The 15,281-nt window shown below is 41.3% G+C and overlaps 1 protein-coding gene across 1 annotated transcript in view; it reads left to right on the forward strand.

Annotated features, from left to right (window-relative positions):
- The window catches only part of tex2l (testis expressed 2, like), an 88,714-nt gene that overhangs the window by 6,609 nt on the left and 66,824 nt on the right, over positions 1-15,281 (forward strand). The window lies entirely within an intron of this gene.

Consider the following 15,281-nt stretch of genomic DNA (forward strand, 5'->3'; position numbering starts at 1 on the left):
TGTTCCTTTTCTTCTGAGTTGACAGAAAAAACGTTTCACCTTAAATCATCTGTTGCTTAACTTCTACATATCAGACAGAGGCTGAGATATAAAATCAGCTACATGTAACATAACACATTTAACCCTCTAACAAAGTTGTCCCAGCACTTACAGGGGGCCTCACCCTTGCATTTGACCTCTGCTGGGGGTCTCAACCCCAACACTTAGACCACCTTGAAGTGTCCCTCAAATGCTAAAGATCCTAACTACCTCGTGTCTATTTATGTGAAAGTTAAAAATCAATTTAGCTCAATTAAGAGAGCCACAGACACAGAGGTGGACATGTGTAAAGAGGTGGAGGTCAAAAGTGGGTGCTGCTGGTGGCTCTGTGAGTGGGTGGGCCTGTCCCTAACTCCCGTCTCAGCATGCAGTGACACGTCAGGAGCAGGAGATGACAGGTTAGTTCAGACCTACAGCAATGCAGGGAATCCTAATGGCTCCATCAGGACAAGTGTTGTGTCTGATATGTGCCGTTACATCCTCTGAATCTGACCTGTGTGATCTCGCTCTGCAGAGGCAGTCGGCTTATATTTGACCGGAGTCTGCTTGGGTTGTTCAGGAGCAAAAAAAAATCTCACAATTTGTCTCCTTCACCCTTTTTACTGCGACCTGATATAGACCTCCACGCCGACTCACCGTCTCTGCCTGTCTTTAAAAGCGATCTGTTTCACTGAACCTATGCGGACGTTTGTTATATTTGGATTAGCTCGCCTGATTTGCTCTCCCGTTCTCTTTTCGGGACATTTATACTGACCTCTAAGTCGTTTTCCCCTCCACTGTCAGTGACGTTCTTTAGACCACCAGAGTAGGTCTTCTGGTATTTCACTCTGGCCTTGGAATTACATACCTTTAAGTAGGAATAATTACATCTAGGAGGATTCCACTTAAAGGGCTCGTTGCAGTTCAACACTGTGGGATGAAATGGTTAACTGCTGAAGTGTTTCTAGATTTTTACTGGATTACCCCAAAAGTCTGCAAGCTGTAAAAAGCTGATGTTATTGTGTTTTGGGGCTGTGTTCTCATGCATTGTTTCAGCATTGGGTGGCGGTGCCTTTATACTTTCAAACCAATCACAGTTTTGCTCTTAACATTCAGTGCCTTCAGCTGCTGTGTGTTGCTGTTCCTGAGAGCACAAACTAATTTAACTTTTGCGACATCACTTCTCTCAGTGCCACTTCTTGTTTGCATCCACCCAGATCAATAAGGGGTGCCACTTCTGCTGTCAATCATGTCAGTAACAACGCTGTGCAGAGAGGGTAGTGACAACACTTGTTTGTGCCAAATGATGCTCATACTGAGGTATCTTTTTTTTTTCTTTAATTCTAACATTTTCTTTGTGAAATACCATTGAATAAAAGCAAACATGAAAGATCATTTACAGCAGAATTAAAGTGGAGGTGTTCTGATATTTTTTAGGTGTTAGTGTCTAGGGATGGGTTTCGATAATGGTTCCTGTTAAGAATAGATTAGCAATGGTTTGATCTATCGACATTAGCCTTTATGCTTAACTACTCTTTGTTGACTAGGTGGCGGGATCAAAGTGATCGAAAGCTTGGCTTCACTTTACCAAAAAGGGCGCCAACGCCAGGGTGGTGACCCCACCATCATGTTAAAACATTTGACATACAAAGTTGAATACTCAGAGTGTCATGTTTACTTATAAACTCAAAATGTTGACACAAAAAACCTAACCAAATCCTACTTTTTGTACACAGAAAACTCACAGGAGGAATTGAAAAGGTAATCATTGAAGAATCAAATCGATAATGGCATTGGTATCAACAAAATCTTATTAATACCCATCTCTGATAGAGTTACACAATTGAAATATTAAACAAAACTTTTTTTCTCACACTGGTATGAAAACACTCATTTCGGCTTCTGTTGTAGCTACCGTCTCTTAAGGCCCCCACTCAATAAAACCCCTTCCCTCTGATTGGCCAACCCTCTAGAGGGCTGTCAGGGGCAAAGCTTTTACAGTTTCAGCCAATGCTTTTTTCCAAAGTGACCCACAACACTTGTGAGGAATTGTGGGTATGGTGCCCTGTTCAAGGGTACCTTGGCAGTGCCCAGGAAATAATGCTAACACCCCTCCAGCTATCAGCCCAATTTCCAATCTTGGTCCATGCCAGGACTTGAACCAGCAACCCTCCAGTTACAAAGCCAAGTCCCTATGAGCTGAGCTTCTGCCTCTTATATGGTAAACCTTGGTGTTTGAGACCCACTCTTCCAGCAGTAGACAGATTCAGGGATTTCCTACAATGTATGAAAATGTAGTAGATTGAATACACTTTTAGTATGGAAATCCTGCATTGTTAATCTAGAGCCATGTTTAGTAATATGGGAAATCTTCTTACCCTCTCTTTAAGGATGAAGAGGGGCAGAAGTGGCAAAAGGCAACTTTGATAGCTGAACATCAGTAAGTGCTGAAGTCAAGGTTTCTGGTGTAGAGAAAGAACAAAAGCTCTTTTAAACTCATCAGGAGGGCCATTTGCCTAAGGCCCCGTTTGCACGACGCCAAAAACGGTCGATTCCGCAAACATTTCGTTGCGTTTTGGCCTTCAGTTTAGACGAGACCACGTTGCGTTTTCAGTGAAAACGCAAACTTTTGAAAACGCTCCCCAGAGTGGAAAGATCTGAATCCGTTCCTCCATCCAGCTTCGTGTAAACACAGAGCGGAGCATCTCAGGGCGAAACGCTGACGTCACCGCATGCGCACTCGCAGTTTTAGGTGAAGGCTCCGCGCTCAGCCACATTTCCAGTTGAGCCAGTAGTTGGCGGTAATGCGCGTTATGGTTGGATTGCTGACCGTCTCACACAACAAAACGGCAGAAAAAGAAAGAACAGAAGAAGAGACTTCTCCTCCTGGAGTCGTATGAACGCGGATCGTTTTCACGCCGTCCTCATGTAAACGTGGGCGGCTTTTGAAAACGCAAAGGAAGAATCGTTGCGGGAGTCTCCGTGTAAACGGGGCCTAAAGCAGTTTGAGTGTGCACCCCATGTACAGAGGCTACGGTCAACTCCCAGCCTTTACCATTCGCTGCACGTCCTCCCCCACTCTTAAGTCTCCACATTGCATGTCTCCCTTCAGTAAAGGTGAAAACAGTTTCCCAGTTTCCTACTTTGTCCTCTGTCCTTTCCTCTCAATAAAAGCACAAAATCCCAAAATTACGCTTTCAAAAAAAGAAAAAATCAAGTAATGTTTTTCAGCTTCCATTGGATGAAATGGAAATCACTTCAGACATGGGAAAAGGGAGTCCAGATGAAGCGAGACAAATGAGATACACATGTTCTAATCACTGAACTAAACCAGCTTACTATTTAATCAATTTTGTTCTTATTTTTCATTTGTTTTATTTAAAGCCCTATCAGCTGGATGTTAGTAGGAAGGCTCTTTATAAGCCCGGTTTAGTCCATTATAAAGACACAAGCTGTGCTCCATAATTTTGATACACATTGCCTGACAGCTAATTCATCTCAGCTCTGCTTGTTTATTTCTCACTAAAGTCTAATATATGTGTAAATGGGAACTCATGTACAAATAAGTGCCAGCGCAACAGCCTAGTCTCTGTGTGATTGATTTCCTTTAGGCCTCATGGCTATACAGTGTATCAGCCTGATCAGCCCCAGTGAGCCGCAGCCAGGAGAGTGTTTGTGTCAAATGCAACGGCATGTCAAGTCAGCCAAAGATACATTTGTGTTGTAAAGAGATATATTAACTCAGACACACATGCATGCACGGGGGGTTGCAGATATAAAATCGCATACATCTGCTCACCATTCCTTGTAATTGCAGCTCCATCAATATCATATTACCTGTTCCTTTAGCTGCCTATTGATCACGCCTGCAGCTCCTGTTCATGCGCTGGTTACGATGCACTCTATTACCTGTGTGTTAGTGTCAGCCTCTCAAAGCGGGGTGCTGGATTGACTGTGCTCTGTGGAAGGTGTGGGGGATGGGGCTTTGGGGTGTATCATGGTTTGTCCAGGCTCCCATTGATCTCTGGGAATGTGAAGTGTCTTTGGTACAGATGGACGTTATGGAGCATGTTATGGTGGCCTGCATTGGATGTATAGATTAGGTTTGGATCTATAAAGGCTGACAGTAGATGGAGCAGAAGGTAGAAAATTATTAAACTTTATTCTTACATTATGATACCCTAAAGAGCTGATTTTAAAGCTCTGTCTGAAATGACGTCCTGGTTCTCTTATTTATTACACATTTAAAAGCACGTCAACCACTTTGCCATTATCTTGCTCTAGTAAGTGCTGCATTGTAAAAAAATAACATTAATGTTTTTCTAAAGATATTGCGCTATGGTATTTTAAAGCTCCTCTGAGGAAATTTGGGTGTACATTGATTTCGGTTCCCCTTGTTGGCAGAGCTTCAATTTTTATTTCTTTAACTTCATTTCATGGGAAGGGAGTGTTTCCAGATTGGATCTTATCCTTTTTCTTTTCTTTTCTTTTCTTTTCTTTTCTTTTCTTTTCTTTTCTTTGCTAATGAAAATGCAAACACTGTTTCTGCAGTCTTTCTACACCTACACTGTGGCCACGAGTACCAAACATAGGGTTTTTCAGGTTTTATGAGTTTTGTCTCTAATGCTCTTTTTTGACATTATAGGTCATGTGGAAGCATCAGGTTTAATTCTGATCATTTTCAAAACCAGAAAAAAGAACCCTCATGGTAGCTTTAAATAAAATATTTCCACACTAACCATTTTTATTTAAACAAATATAAAACCAAAATCCGCATTTAATCCTGCTTTGTTTTCTGGAGGCTTGCTGAGGGCAGAGCTATGGCCAGAGTTTAGTGTTTGAGGCCCATACCTCCAACATCTCCTCAACCAGTCAGGAGATCTTTATCTGATGACCTCATTTCAGCAAGTTTTGTGAAGATGTTTTGCAAATCTCGTTTACAAATTGATTTAGCGATGATCATTTAGTGGTTTGAAAATTTGCACATGCTTAGCATTGTTAACTTTACATCCATGTTTAAAAAAATGAAACTATTATGTAATGGTTTCCTATATTTTAAAGAGGGGTATGTTTACGCCCTCTTTAAAACTTAAAAATTACATATCACAAACTAATTGCGCTATAAATGTTTAATGACAACAAGCATATTTACACACATTTTATCAAGTACAGATGAGACTGATGGAACTTTAAAGGAGCTTGACCTCAGTTTATTTCTGGATGACAAAACACCACTGAAGTTTTGTTTAATTGTCCACAGGGGACTATGCATGTATGAATGATACTTCCAGTCAATCCATCAGGTAATAAAGAAATGTCAATCTGTAGTGACTTAACAGGACTGAATGACCAATGTTATGACAAAAACTCTGGAATAAAGTGTGTACCATGCATTAAGAGAAGGGAGGGTTTAAAACAAAAGCACAACTTGGATTTATCTCAGCCCCACAAACCAGAGCTCCCTTTTTTAAATTTAAAAATAAAACCTCATAATCCATCTTAACAATATTAGCCTCTCATTACGCGCTCTTCTTGTGACCTTTTTGTTTTCTGCTTCCAAAGAAAAGTACCTCTCAACAGAAGCAGACCTCACAATAAATGACATTAAGCATGAAAATTGTTACACCACTGCTTGTGTTACCTCGAAATCAAACATTTCTTCCCAGAGTTGCTCATTAGCTAATTTCATTTGCCTAAATAAACCATGAGTCGCTACATTTCATCAGTCACAATGCGTAGTTTCAACATAATGATACAACATGTAATGTTTGTCTTTCCAGCCCATTCTCCTCTGCTGAAAGTAACCGTTAGTCACTTTGATTTATGACAACTCGGTGGATATTCAGTTTCTCTCTTTGTTAATTCCTGGTTTGACTAATCCCTCAAACCAAGCGACGTCCGCAGACTGTCTGAACTCTCAGAGTGACAGAAATCTCACTGTCTAGTTTGAAGCATTGTGATATTTTGGAGTTGACGACGGCGGCGGCATCATCTTCATGTCACATCCTTGCCTTGAAGACATAAATTGCGACTGCTGACTGCATCTGTTTGTCGTTACAGTTGGTGATTTCTATTTCGGCGTCTGTATTTACTGCGATGAAGGGAAAGGCAAAGAAAGATGGAAAATGTGTGTGGCCGATTTCTATTTTTCTTGGGCCTGCTCCTCTCATTTCTCTTCTCGGTGTTGAAGGCCTGACCTGGACACTGGACTGGCTGCCTCTTTCTACATCCCTTACTAATCACTTGTTTCTTCTTTTTGCTCTCCATCTCTTTCCTCAATCATCCTGAACCGACTCAAGTCTGCATCAATCTCTGTATCTCTTCACCCCCGCTGCAGCCAAACTGTCTGTAAATCTCAGGCTGGCGAGTTCGTGTGTGTCCGCGTTCCTGTTTTCCCAGTGTGTGTGACAAGCTTCTTATTGAACAGTGGCTGTAAATCTCTGACCTCCTTGCAGCCTCAGAGTAAAGCGCTCTGATATTAAATAATGAGACTCGGGGAGGTGATCTGGTCCCCTGTCAGGGCCCTGGAGGGATGAGATGCGATATTGTTCCCATATCTGGCTCCAAGTGGGAATTAAGTGAAGCCTGGCCGGCAGCAGAGCACAGGAAGAGGATGCTGTGTCCAGTGTTCACAGATAATCACCAAGGATAAATAAGCTTGATAATCCTTTCTCATGATGAGGGTTTGTATTTTAGCTCCTGAGTCAGTATTGAGCCAGAATGTTTTCTTTTTAAAATGACAAAGAAAAAAACATGATGTTTCAGAAAACAAAGCTAGAAAACACTTTACACACAGTAACAGCAGCCAAATAAAAACAGCCCTGACATGAACAAAACTTTCCCCAACACAAGCAGGACTTTTCCTCACTTCATCAACAGCCAGGCTGCTGAAAGACGATCACGTCCCCAGTGACATTCTCCCTCCTCACAAGCAGCAGTGAGAGGAAACCCCATCTGACCTGAGAGCCTTCAGAGAGAGACTCCGGAGAACAAGAGGAGACTCAAGTCCCCAGACATCTGTTGGGTGGAATGGCGTCTAATTTAGCTCAGGGTGCGGAGGGGGAAAACAGAGGAGGTGGAATCTAACTGAAGGGTTGTAAGATGGGAAAAGTAGGTCTGTATGTGACAGTGTGTTCTTCTGCCTTAGATTTCCATCTGCCTGTGACAGTGCTATGTTTTTCTCTTCATGAATATTGATTAAACCCAAACAGAAAGTTTATTTTTTACTATAAATTACACGTAACACACTTTTCTCAATACAGTTTGGTGATAAACCCATGCATTTAAACATTTTGGCAAATTTAAAACTAAAATAATCAATAAGGTTGTCAAAAGTTTGGATACTTTTCTTTGATAAGACAATCAGCGGTGATGTGTAGCATTGTAGCGAACAGGGTGAAACAGCACTGTGTGTATGTTCATGTTTCAGTGGGATACAACAAGTCTCTTCCATGACTTTGTAATGCGATATAAAAAAAATCACACATTGAGACTTTAATATTTTGCCGTTTTAGGATACAATGTGGGTTGCACAGGGAATCCTGGATCAATTCCCCAGCCCGGCAGGTGATTTTCTGTATTCAGTTCACATGTTTTCCCCTTTACATATGTGGGTCCTTGCAGAGTACTCCAATGTCCTTACCACAGCCCCCTCAATTTTTTTTATGTTAAGAACATTACCCCCTGAACTACATACATTAGTAGCATCTGACTAAGGCCATGTCCACACGTAGCCGGGTATTTGGGAAACTGCATATATTTTTATACGCTTAGGCCTGTTGTCCACACAGAACCGCAGCTTAACATTGCTAAAAACGATGTTTTCCGAAAACTCCGGCCAAAGTGAAGAGTTTGGAAAACTCTGGTTTCATGGTTTAGTGTGGACACCGGTAAACAGAGTTTTCGGTTCTCAAACGTCACAGCTGAATGACAGAGGCTCATTCTGATTGGCTGGCATGGGTTTTACATCAGGAAAACACTGCCATACTCATCAGCGAAATTTACCCTGCTGGATGAAAGTACTTTTAAAAAGGAACGAGGGGGGGATACTCATTTTTAAAAATACCCTGCTACCTGTGGACATGGCCTAAGGGACTAAATGTAGTTCAGGCAGGATAGGAAATTTAACCCTGAAGGCATCCCTATGAGGGGAGGCAGTGCTTTTCATTCATTTCCCAAAGAACCATAGGGAGCAGGGCCTGCTAGCTGAATGTTTCTGATTGGACTGTAGCTCACAGCGTTTTCATTTGACCTGCAAAGTGTCAAAGACTGTAAACGCATGTTGAAGCGTTTGTTTCCTCACATTCTATTTTGACTGCTGATTAACAAATGATGGAGCATTAAACATGAAGCAAAGGCAGATGTACAAACTAGCAAACTAAGATCCTATGGATTCCCCCCCTTCTAGTAAATGCAATTGGGGCAGAAAGAGTTCACTTTTTTTTCTTTTTTATTTTGTTCACCAGAGTGAAACAAGGCCCTGTGATCAAACTTTTGAGAAAAGACTCAAACTCAAAGAAAAACACAAGATATTGGTGTGTTTAAACTAAGCAGCTACCCTGAAACCCACAAGCAGCTGCTCACTACCTCTGATGGTGAGATAATGAGTCAGCACAGGGAACTGGAGCTGGAGAACATATATAAGCTTCCCACAGCTGCACAGAATCAGGTGCAATCAGGTACACACACCTGATGCGCTCTGTGATGATTACCTCCCAGAGCTTTCTGACCATCCTAGCAGAATAAATTGTTTTTGGCACTTTAGAAAAGCTAAGAATGTTTTTTATTTATGGCTACAATGAGTTTATATTTTCAATGAGGTTAACTGCTCTTTCTCTGATACTCTGCCTATTTTGGAGTTTGACGTTCACATTAAAGGTCAAAGATCATCCGTAGATGCTCACTGTGGGGTCTGCTTCATTAGGTGTTAATGACCCTCCCTAAGGGGAAGTTACCTGCTTTGCTTTCTGCTGCTTTTTCTTCACTCAGCATTTTAAAAAAATAATCATTAAAGACCCAAACTTGTTATTGTGTTACTTTGTTGTTAATAAAACAAATTAGATTCATCTGTTTCTGTAATAATGAAATGTTGAATGGCTGAACATGTTGGATCTCACTGAGATGAATCTGCTGAGCATATGGTGGAATCAATGAGATGACAAACCATCGGATCCGGGATTATTTCCCATTTAATTGCAGATAATGTACGCTACACGTCTTTGTTCTTGCCTCGATCTGCTAATTAGAGAGGAAACCCGGGTGCAAATCTTCCCTGCGCCGCTGCAGGAATGTGGCTCTCACAGCCAAAGCTGAGTGTTTCCAGCTAATTTGAAGCTAGCCAGTCAAAGCAGAGAAGGCCTCATATTAAAGCAATCACAGGCTGTATGAACTGGCTTCCTTCAGATAAACACACAACAGCAGGAGTGGGAGTTTGAAGGACACCTTTTTGATGTTCTCTTCAAAGCTGGCTGAGGTCTTGTAAGCAGGATACGGGTGATGTTCAGCAGTCGTCTGAAACAGAAAGAGTGGCCACTGTTTACCACAGAGCTGATCATCCATGTGTGTGTAAAGAACTTATGAATGAGGGGAATAAACTCTGTTCTGCAGATGTGGGCACTGTGTGTTCGGGGCATAGGCCACTCTGAGTTCAGTGGGGTAATCATCACAGACTTGGGTCAGCTGTGCTTGTGCCTGATTACACCTGATTTGGAGCAGGTGTGGGAAGCTTATAAATACTCTTACGCTGCATTGCTCTGTGCAGACTCATTAACTAACCGTCAGAGCAAGGCCATGTCCACACGTAGCTGGGAAACTGCATGTATTTTTATACATTTAGGCCTGTCATCCACACCAAACTGCAGTTTTACGTCATTAAAACATTTTTTTCTGAAACCTTTGGCCAAAGTGAAGATTCTGAAAAACTATGGTTTCATGGTTTGTCACAGGCCTGTTTGACAACTGTAGATAAGTGACACACACAATGTAGAACATGTTAACAATCATAAGCTGTGTCTCAATTCAGGGCCAGGTCCTATGTAGGCTGTAGCCTTCGGAGGACCCAGCCTGCGTAGACCGCAAAGGCCGAACTGGATTGAGATGGTCTGGTCTGGTCTACAAAGCATTTCCTGTTTGTCACACTCGACGTCACACAGCGCCCCCCTCGCCTTGTCAGGCTCAGATAACTTTTCAAACACAGGTAAACCAAAACCTCACATTTAAAACTGGATGATTTTTACCATTATTTTTTTTGCTTTGCTTCATCATTATTATTATTATTATTATTATTATTATTATTATTATTATTATTATTATTATTATTATTATTATTATTATTATTATTATCATTATTGATAGAGTATAGAAACACCATTAATATGAGAGTTAGGCAACAACATACATTTTCAACATTTCATCAAGTGCTGGGGGGATGATAAATTAAAAAAAGTATAAAATACAAGCTGCTGTAATGATTTAATGTCTTTTTTGAATTCCTTTAAAGATAATGGAAAAAAACCCAGGTAAGTTTTTTTTCCCCAGAGAATTTACATTTATGAACATATTTTAATATAATAATGAGAAGATTTATAAAGAACTGTTTTTCCTCAGTATATTACTTGAAAAGAGCCCAAACACATTTTCACACAGAAAAACAAAATATTCTTTGATGTTTTAGAAACACAATCACATAGTTGTTGCCAGAAATCCCTCATATCTGGATAAAACAGGACTCCTTCTGGAGTTCGGTCGTGTCCATCATGTTCGGCGTTCATGGGCAATGAATCTTGGGATATGTGAGGCTGTGAAGGATTCACTGAACCCGTCCTTCGCGGTCCTCCAAACGGAGGACGGATTTGTCGGCAGCATTTGGAGGAGCCTCCGTATTGGGACAGCCTCCGACGTATGGCTGTGATGTAAATGGTCTACATATCCAGCCTTCATAGGCTGCAGCCCCTGAACTGGGACACTGCTATAGTGCAGAGAATGCTGGAGTTACGTTGTCAAACTTAGGGCCTGAAAGCCCACTGCTCCTTTTCCCAACACTGTCCAACCTCATACACTGAGGTCAAAGGGCAACAGATGACTCCTCTATTAAATGACCACCAGCACAGACCCCACCCACAAAGAAACCCTTCCATCCCACAGTTTGATTAAACATGTTTCCCTTTAGAATATGTAACTTTGGGTCATTTACTTGATGTATTGATGTGCTACAGTCACTCAGAATAATCAAGAGAAGCATAAAGGCGTAATAATGTCAACAGAAATGTTTCCCCCCACACAACATTTTCCTCAGTAATGACCAATTTAACACCATCATTCACATTAAATGAGTCCATTATGGTGGCAGTAACAGATTATAATCACTTTCCCCTCAGTCTGAGAAAGACCCTGAATATGAGGGTCAGATGACCACTGCTAGAGGTATGCACTTTGAACTTTGACCCCAGGGGAAGGCTAGCGGGCTGATCCTGACCTCCAGTCATGAAGCAGACCAGTTGCTCCAGTCACTTCAGCTCGCAAGATGCTGTTTGGGTAATTTAAGAGTAATACAGTCTTGTTTTGTTGTTGATTTAACTCAAGTCATGGAGCTACAGTTTTGAAAGTTTGGTTGAATTTCACCAAACAAACACTGAAGCAAATTGCAGTAGATTGGACAAACAGACTTTACTTTGGTCACATTGTTATTTCTTCGAAATGTTTTTCCCCATTTCCTCCAGCTGATCCATGCCTGATTAAACTTTGGCAGTGTGTTGTGAGCATGCTTACAGCCTGGCAGCCATTCCTCTTTCACCCGAAAGAGACACTTGACCTCCTCCATAAGGGTCACCAGTCACTTTCACTGGGGTGTAAAGATCTGAAGGGGTGACATTTACCCATCCATACCAATATCCGGGTTTGGTAAAATCCTCATGTGTTTGGATCCTTTGCGGCCTCATTGGGGCCAGACGCTCACATGGACTGCCGACAGGAGGGGCATTGTGTGGGTAACAGAGAAATGTATCAGGAAGGGAGCCAGGGCTTCTTGGATAAAAGCCTGCCCTGCAGACCTGCGGCTGAACCATCTTGTTTGCATATCAATACCTTCAGGCCTGAATAACTTCAGTCAGCTGATGAATGAGAGATTTGCTGCTATCTCGGGTCTCCGGGCTCTTTGGCACAGAGGCAGACATAAAGGAAACTTTTCACCAGCGGGAAACGCGACGACATAGCTGGCTGGTTCTCTTTGCGTGCTCCTCACCCATGAATGGACGGGGTTATGTGACTTGAGGATACTTTAACTTCAGGGCTTGCGGGATGGAAAATGAACACCACCCACCTGTCAAATATAAGCAGGTTCTAGCTTAAACTCCCCAAGGCAGCAAGGATGACCTAAAGCCTCCTTTGAATAACTGGTGGCTTGGAAATCATTTTGTTGACAACAGCTGTTTTAAGATTGCTGATTTTCTTTCAGGGGGGTAGCTTTGAAAACAAAACAAAAATAATATAACTAATATAATATTATTAAAGACTGAAGTGGCAATGAGCGCCTGTTGAGCCATGTCGTGCAGCAAGGTCTGCATCAGCTAAAAGCCATGTATGCAGATAAGGTCTGGCCCGCAAACATGGGTAATTTTCAACCAGTAAAAACAGTTTCAATACTGCTTTTGACCACTAGGTGTGGCCCTGACACATTTTGAGGCCGCACCCACTGTGTTACATGAAATCCTTTTAACAATTTTTTGGTCAATGTGTCAAGTATACGCAAAGAATTTAAAAATTATCAAAAAAATGGAGTTCGTTCAAATATGTACGCTTTAAATTATCAAAATTTAACTCAAATTTTGGAACTTCCTGTCCAGATTTCACTGTGTCAATAAGATAATTTTGTAGGTCTGAGCATGATAGTTATACACAGAAGATTTTAGGCATGTAGCTGAAAGTAGCTGGAGGGGCTGCATTTTTCTCACCTAAGGGGCGCTGTGGAGCACGAAAACACTGGATTCATATCTTCTTCTATCTATCTATCTATCCATCATTGTGCCTTCACTTTTTTCGGCTTGGGCCTTGATAAAAGTGGTAGCGAATGGTTTCTTTTCTGCATATCCAGAAAATGGAGGGCAACATGTTCAGTCATTTGGAGTTGTCTGGACATGTGGTTGATGTTAAGCAATTCTATATTTGTGGAGCTAAAAATGAAAACATCAGGTGAAAATACAGAATGTGTTCATAAAAAGAAGAATCAGCATAACTTAACCTTCACAGAAGCATTTGCCACCATGATTACAGATTTGTTGTTCCTTATTTGATAACATCAGTGGCCAAACCTCCCATTGGTGATCTAGATGAGCGAACAGGGACCACTTCTACAGTTTTACCTCGCCACCACACCCTGATGGAAAAATGAGCCCCCTCTGCTCGTTAGTGTGTATGTGTTTGGTCCCTGCATCGATTACAGTGTGGAAAGATATCAGGTGTTAAATAATATTTTACAAATGTATGATAGCAACCCGTGCTCGACCTCTGATTTAAATCAAAGTGACAGAGGGACATGGTACGTATGAGCACATATCCCTGCCGCCAATAAACTAAACAGGCAGCTATTGATCCGGACCTTCTCCCTTCAGTGGAGGTCCCAGAGGTTGGGAATGCAATATTAATGGATCGAGGGGGAGTTGTTGTATATATGTGTGTGTGTGTGTGTGTGTGTGTGTGAGAGCATTCAGCTTCCCTCATAGCTCATGCAGGGCGACTCCATTAACCAGTGTGGTGGTAGTGGTCAGCAGTTTATGGCGACTAGGCTCACAGGTCAAGGGGGAGCGAGGAGGTCAAAGATTGCCATCCCCAAAGGTCTCCAATCACTGCAGTGAATTGATTGCTTACACATCAGAAAAGCCACTGCGTTAACTTCAAATTTAGCTCCCTGGATGCCTGCGGCTACATGACCCCCAACACACAACCCACTGTCACTACCAACGTCATCCCCTTCTGCGCCCTGGGGGCTGACTGACTGCTCATTTATGGAAACATGTCAACATTAGGGAAAACATTTGTTTTTCTAGCTTTTATTTAAAAGGCTGATGAGAGATTCATTCTATGGACCTGCTTCTGCTTAAAACCAGCCCACAACCATCTAGCTTAGCCCAGGTGCTTGAAGTCTAGCTAGCTTAGCTTCATCCTTAGAGTAACCAATAAATTTTAAAAAAGCAAAAAAAACAAAGGACATAATTTGGTCAGCTGATTTCATTAACACTGTTACACTGGACAGGTTTAAGCTAGCTTTACCTCCATTACCAGTTCAACTAAAGCTAACAAGCTTGATGTTTGCTATGCTAACCTCTTATTAGTTTACTGACTTGGAGCTTAAAGTAACACAAAAATGTTAGTTAGCTCATGAAAGCAAGTATTTAGCTTTTTCTTTTTCCTAGCATTTTTTTTCTAGCATAGTTAAGTTCGCTAACACAAGCTTGTTAAAATTACAGTTATGAAACAGTACAAAAAAGTATTTTCTAAATACTTATTACCTGGACATCAAGGTGCTGGCACAAGGTTTTGTCTCAAGAGAAAGCCAAACAAACGTTTTTTTTTTTTTTTTTTTTTTTTTTTTTTGCTGACATACTGTTTGTAGCAGTAGCCACGTTTGCAAAACCTGTGTATTGAGGCATTTTTGTTTTTCATGCCCATTTAAAAACCTTCAATAACTTTTGGAATAAACAAGCTCTGTATGTAAGGCTAAAAAAAAGGGAAACCAATCACAACCCCTTTGTAGCAGCTCTAAATAAATATCAGCTCAACATTAAACAGATCCTTTGGTCACCTTAATTGGTCGCCATAACTGAGGAAGCAACTCAATTTCTGCTGCTGACTATAAGAGCTGAAACAATAGTTGAATTTATGTCAAAACAACTGCTTATGAAGGGGCCTTAATCTGATTTCTTCAGTGGTATTTGTAGTTACCAGGTAAGACATTGGTTATTACATCAGGCTGATTTGGTAATGAAATTAGAGTTGCTTATCTATCTACCACATGTCTGAGAGGAAATGCTGTGTATTATAATATGACTTGGTGAAACTGGTTACAGTTTACATCTGTTTTTAATCACCACAGACTTGTTTCATCCTAAAAACATTTTGTATAGTGGTTCATTTGGCCTGTTTAGCCTCTTGTTTTTAATAAGGTTGTGGTTGGGCTGAAATCATTAAATGAAGCTAACTAAGAGGAGCATTATATAAAGAGTAATTTCATTTATCCCCTGGCATTTAACAACAGTGTGTCATCGAGAGGT

Source organism: Halichoeres trimaculatus, unplaced genomic scaffold (genome assembly GCF_033239565.1).
Source record: "Halichoeres trimaculatus isolate MK-OKI-2021-1 unplaced genomic scaffold, fHalTri1.1 fHalTri1_scaffold_23, whole genome shotgun sequence".
NCBI classification, from domain to species: Eukaryota; Metazoa; Chordata; class Actinopteri; order Labriformes; family Labridae; genus Halichoeres; species Halichoeres trimaculatus.